The 5,847-nt window shown below is 47.0% G+C and overlaps 1 long non-coding RNA gene across 2 annotated transcripts; it reads left to right on the top strand.

The window, feature by feature from the left end:
* On the top strand, positions 1-4,171 carry LOC120393085. Of its 2 annotated transcripts, XR_005591898.1 has the most exons (5): positions 1-240; positions 441-543; positions 1,633-1,698; positions 2,518-2,652; positions 3,659-4,171. It is a non-coding gene; the product is annotated as an uncharacterized LOC120393085 (long non-coding RNA). The 2 variants fall into 2 exon arrangements; XR_005591897.1 differs by lacking the exon at positions 3,659-4,171 and having other exon boundaries at positions 2,518-2,739.
* The last annotated feature ends 1,676 nt before the right edge of the window (positions 4,172-5,847 follow it).

Genomic DNA, 5,847 nt, shown 5'->3' with positions numbered 1-5,847 from the left:
TCCTTTTTTGTCCTGGAATAGATGAGCAGTCACGCAGATGAGTTCCCTTTGATTGAACACAGCACTCGGTAGGGAACAAGTCAATGGTGTGACGCTCTTTTTCAGGAATGCAGAGCTACATTTCACCTCTGTTTCCCGTTTTTGGGACTGAAGAGACTCCAACATGCGATCAATAAGCACCTTGGTGGCAGAGCCGAGCTGAAGCCTGAAGAGCTCCAGGTGGACATTTGCAGACACCTTGTGAGTGAGCTGTTGAACTGTAGGAGATTATTGACTGGAGGGTGATGGGAAATGTAAATCTGCCCCAGATTCCCATTTTTTCCACTTCTACCCAGCCACCTGTTCTTTCTCTTATTTACCTGTGGTTCATAAAAGCATGTGCTGGTAGTCAAAGGGCACTTCTAGTCAGAGAGAGCTCATGTGTCCCTGATTTCCTCTAGGCCAAAGAAAATGCAGAACTGCTGGAGAACTTGTATAGCACCACCATCGCGTCCTTCAGTAGCAGCTGGGAAGGGATCCGGGCAGGTGCCGCCAACTTAGCTGGTGAGAGATGATGCCCAGTGTCCCTTTTGATATTCCCATTGAGGGAGACAGAAAAAATCCCACTGTGCAGCACTGAGCTGCCATTAATCTCTCTGTGCCTCAGCTTCCCACCCATAGATGGAGATGTTAATGTCCCTACCTCTCCAGGATGGTGGTCGGAGGAATTCATTAGTTGCTATAAAGTGCTTCGGGATTGTTGCAGGAAGCACGGTGCAGTCATTTCGTAGTAGTGCCTGGGACACTGTCACGTAGGGCATGGTTACACTTTGAGCTGGGGTATAGTTCCCATCTTGATGAGACACACCGCACTAGCCCTTTGTGCTAAAAATAGAGAGTAGCTGGTGGCGGCAGGAGCAGCAGGAGGTTTAACCACCCCAAGTATGATCCCATCCAAACCCCAAAGTCTATTCTAACAGTGGCTGCTCCTCCCACGGCTTGTGCTGCCTTAGCTACATTCTAATGCTAGCGCTGTCAGAGCTAGTGTGGGCCTGTCCCATTGAACTGGGTGTGATACCTCTAGCTCAAAGTGCAGACCTACCCAGTGCTGTTCAGTGCTCCTCACTGTGACTTCATCACTGGGAGGCAAGCAGCCCACCTCCCATAGTGCCTGCTGTTTCACCTTCCTGGCCACAGCACCTTGTCAAGGAAGCATTAGGTTCCTCCTGTTTGGCCCTGTGGCCTCTTCTCCCTAGCACACCCATGTGAGACAGGCAGGCATTGGGGCTCACCTATCAGTCACCTTGTGAGATCCCTGCTTAGAACTCGCTTATTCCTGGCCCCAGTCCTTTGCTCAGACCACTAGACCAAACACTATCTTAGTATGTCTCCAATAACTGACTGCAGTGGCAAGAGGAGCACAGACTGTTTCAAGCAAATGGGTTTTATGTAAACATTCTTTTAAAAAATGTCTCTCTCATTCTCTTCAGTGTGGACTCTAAACTGCTCTAGCATCCTCTTGCCCACAGCTCACCCTTAGGCCCACAGTAGGAGACCCCAAAGACCTGTCTAGGGGCTGCCAATATCACTTTGCACTCAACAAGGGAAGGTTTTATTGTTATTGTTGTTATTTATTTGACATTGTGTATTTAGGCATCATCCTGGAACACACAGACACTCAGCGTATGAAATGGCTGGACCTGGAACATCTGCTGATGTGTAAGTGATAAATACAGCTGAAGTCCTGCTCATTAATGAGTTATAAAGGAATTTAGCTGACAAGCAGCAGTAACCGATACCACTGGTGCAAAGTGCATCAGCCACACATCAAAGGACAAATACACTCTTGCCCAGTAGAAAGTCAGCCTTAATTTCCCCTGAAGGAGGAAGCTGCAGAAGGTGTGATATGAGTCAGTGCATCTCCTGGTTGTCCTGGCAATGCCCTTCCCAGCCAGTGCTCTCCACACTTTGGGCTTTATTGGCTTTCTGTGGACTCCCAAGTGAGAAGTAGCCACTTTCTGCTACCCCAAATTTCCCACCAGCAATTTTGCTTCCAGTAGGTGCCCTGTATCATGCGCAAACCAGCTTGGACCTGGCCTGTGTTAAATTCCACGTTGAGTGAGCTCAGGCAGTGGCTCCTGAATAGAGCTGGAAAATAACTGAAAAGTGGAAGCTATTGAAACAATGGACTTCCTTCCATTTGCAGCGGAGTGGATGACTTTCTGGTAGAGTCAGGTCTCCCACAGTTGGGAGCATGGAAGGGACCCAATGAGGGACCCTAAAGCTTTGTTTGTATTGGAGAGCTGCTGTCGTGTGGTATTCAGAAGTAATAAGTCTCCAGCTATTTCAGGCACAGGTGACTATATGAAAAGTGAGGCCTATTCATCTCTCATGTATTTTCCACCCCAGTAGAAGGACTGAGCCCAGTTTCACATTTTTCCATGTGATCATTCTGCTCAGGTACTTCAAGGTTCTGTGATCATGCTTAGCTGTGATTTGACAGTCTGTTCACTAACGTGATGTCCTCTGTAATTTCAGCTCTCCGGGTCCTAGAGAAAGACCCAAGTCCCACTGTCCAGCTGGTGGCAACTGAGCTTATAAGTGACATCTGTCCTGGCAGAGCGCTTGGCGAATGAAGCAGAACGGAGACAAACAGAACAAGGCGCTCCAGTGGTATAAGGGCCCTACCATCAATCAAATGTTAATCCCACCCCTTGACCCCGGCAGCAAGATGTGTCATGTGACCTCTCCAAGGACTCCTCCCACTGCCATCTACCGATCAGGGTGGGTTTCGCCCCAATAGGAATGCCCCGAGGGAAGACTTGACCAATCAAGGGGAGTTCCGGGGCAGGTGACCTGTCCTTTGTGTGACCCCTCTAAGAACTCCTCCCACTGCCATCTACCGATCAGGGTGGGTTTCAGCCACTGGGGATCACTCCAAGAGGAGATTTGACCAACTGGGGGGAATTCTGGGGTGGGGTGACCCATCCGGAAGTGCTTCATGTGACCCTTCTAGGAACTCCTCTCACCACCCTTTACCAGTTGCGATGGGTTTCAGCTGCAGAGGACTGCCCCAAGAGGAGAGTTGACCAAAACAAGGTAGGTTCTCGGAGGGGTGAACCTCCCAGAAGAGGGTTGTGTGACCCCTCTATAACTCCTTCCAATGCCCTCTGCCAATCAGAGTGCAGCACATCACCTCATAAGTCCCAGCGCTGGGCAGAGGAGGCCATCTCTTACCAAGAAGACGTGTTTTATGAATTGTGGAAAGGCTGAGAGGAGACATGGACTCCTTTACCACTCCCCTGAGAACTTCAGACTTTGTTTTAGCCCCGAGGACCTTTGGGCTTGTATGGATAAAGCGCTATAGCAGTTACAGTTCCGAGGAGGGCCCTTTGACTCGACCATTAATAGATACCTCAGGACCCGACCCTGAACCCTCGTGAAGAACCCTGATGAGTGTGACGACCCCCCCCCCCAAAGTGGGAAGATGATCATGGCTTGGGGGAGTCACTGGTGGACAAGGTGAACGGGAAAGACGTTGCTCAGGTAAATGAATGATTAAGAAGCGATGGTCGATCATGGGGGTATAATGGGGTTAGGAATCAACTTGGCATTGCATAAATCTAAGAACAAGCAGAGGGTTGCTTACACTGTTTTTTGTCTGAAAATCTCTCAACAGCTCGACGATGCCTTTCAAGAGGCCTTTGAGAACTTACACATCGGTAGCCCTGTTGTGCATCAGCTGTTTTTGCTCCTGTCTGAGATGCGGATCTCAAGAGGAAAATCCGGAAAAGGACAAAATAGAAGAATGAACCAGCTCAGAGTCTTTCGTTGTAAGGGTCATGGCGTCCATTTTTACAGGTGGCTGTCAAAGGTTGTGTTAAACCAGGCAATTAATTAAACTTATTTAAATGTGTCCCTATGACTGTATCCCCTCCATACTTGCGTTAGTAAAAGACGGTACCAGGAACAGTCCTGTCTCCACAGACAGCTCTGTTAATGAAAATAGATTACATCCCCAGGGATGCTGGGAGCTTTGGTGGGGGAATCCTCTTTTTGAGTGGCCAAAAAGCACAGTAAAACTTTTTAAATAGAAGACAGGTAACAGCTTAGCTTTCAGATCAGATGCTTACACTTTACACAAACTGGCTCAAATACATTTTAAAAGAAACAAGACCATTGTTTCAGATGTGGACGCAATGGCAGGAAGATCTGGTAGATGTGCACCGGTTCTCCAAACACAACAGAGGCTTTAAGACGTATTATCTGACTTTATAAAGAGTGACAACCGGAGCTTTCACAGAACTATACATACCAGTCCTGCTGATGTTAATCCTTCACATTCTCTGAAGATATGGAAAACAGTTTATAGAGATGGTTTTAAAATAAAACCAGTTGTTGCCCCTTTTAGAAAAGGCGACCACGTGAGACTATCTAAAGTCAAAGGAGCCTTTGAAAAAGGTTATGAACAGACGTTTACTGATGAGCTATTTATAGTGGATGAAGCCTTAACCAGGAGCCAGAGACCTGTATACTGATTAAAAGATTATGAGGGTGAGACAGTTACTGGATCTTTTTGCCCTGAAGAATTACAAAAAGTAAACCCCAAACAAGACAGGATTTACAGGATTGAAAAAGTTCTAGCGGATAAAGGAAAAGGGAGAAAAAAGCAGCTACTGGTGAAATGGTTTGAGGAGGCGATAAGTTTAACAGCTGGGTGGAAGCTTCTCAACTCTGTGACATTTAGACGTGAACAAAACAAACAAACAAAAAGATTCCTCCTGCAAAGACAGAGAGAGAGAAAAATGAGCGACAGCGGGTTCTACATTACGTTGCCCAGCAATGCCAGCTCTGCAGTTTTTCCTCAGAACACCAGCTTGAACTTTACAATATGGCTAATTAAGCCCTGGGATATCCAGAGAGCCTGGGAGGTGGGTTAGTGGAAATACAATACCCGCACAGCCGGAACACTATCAATGAAGACACCCTTTGAAATCACCTTTGCAGGTGTGGCATGGAGTTTATCCTACAACGAGGTTATTACTCGTCCATACCTGAATTATTGGATCATATGAACAGTACTGTGGTTCGTCATCCCACACCGCCTGAGGTGGTCATGAACTACGACCCTGGGGTAGAAAAGTTAGTCTTAAATCTGCCAATTTTACTTGTATGTTTTCTATCAGCGGGAGCTAGCTAACATTCTAGGTTTGGGCCCAAGCATAGAGTCCAAAATTCCCCTTCTCAGCAGACATCACACGGCTTTTAATTTCTTGCGCCTGTTCACAGATATTGTAGAACATGAGTTTGTGGGGACTTTTCTGTTCCCTGTTACATTGTCTCTCTCTCCGAGGAAGAAACAATGAGTTTGTCACCATCCCCTATGATAAACCTCATTACGTTCCTGTCAGAAAACACCACATCGATACCATTACCATTGAAATAAAGACAGATCAGAACAGACACGTCTTGTATTGCTTTGGCAAGGTGATCATCAAGGTGCACCTGTGTCCCCGGAGAGAGCGAGGTTTCTAAAAAGCAAAACATTTGGCGATCCTAAAAAATTACAGCGACCCCACCATCTACAGGAACTATTACAAAGCCCAGGTGGGATATGCCCTTCCTGGATGTACGAGGCTGGCGAGGTGGAATATTCCATAACCAAGCCTCTGCAACCAGATTTCGAGGCAGAACACTGCGTGAGAGGATACATGAATCTGGTACAGACAGCTGGTAAACACGTGAAAGATCGTTCTCTGTTAATCAACCGTGAGGTTATACCTTGTTTGCCTTTGACCTGTCTCCCAACCAGGAATGCACCAATCACTGTTCCCTGTTTAAAACCGGGAACCTGAGAGCAGAAATACA

This window comes from Mauremys reevesii, unplaced genomic scaffold (genome assembly GCF_016161935.1).
Source record: "Mauremys reevesii isolate NIE-2019 unplaced genomic scaffold, ASM1616193v1 Contig144, whole genome shotgun sequence".
Taxonomy (NCBI): domain Eukaryota; kingdom Metazoa; phylum Chordata; order Testudines; family Geoemydidae; genus Mauremys; species Mauremys reevesii.
This window is presented reverse-complemented; position numbering and strand designations above follow the sequence as displayed.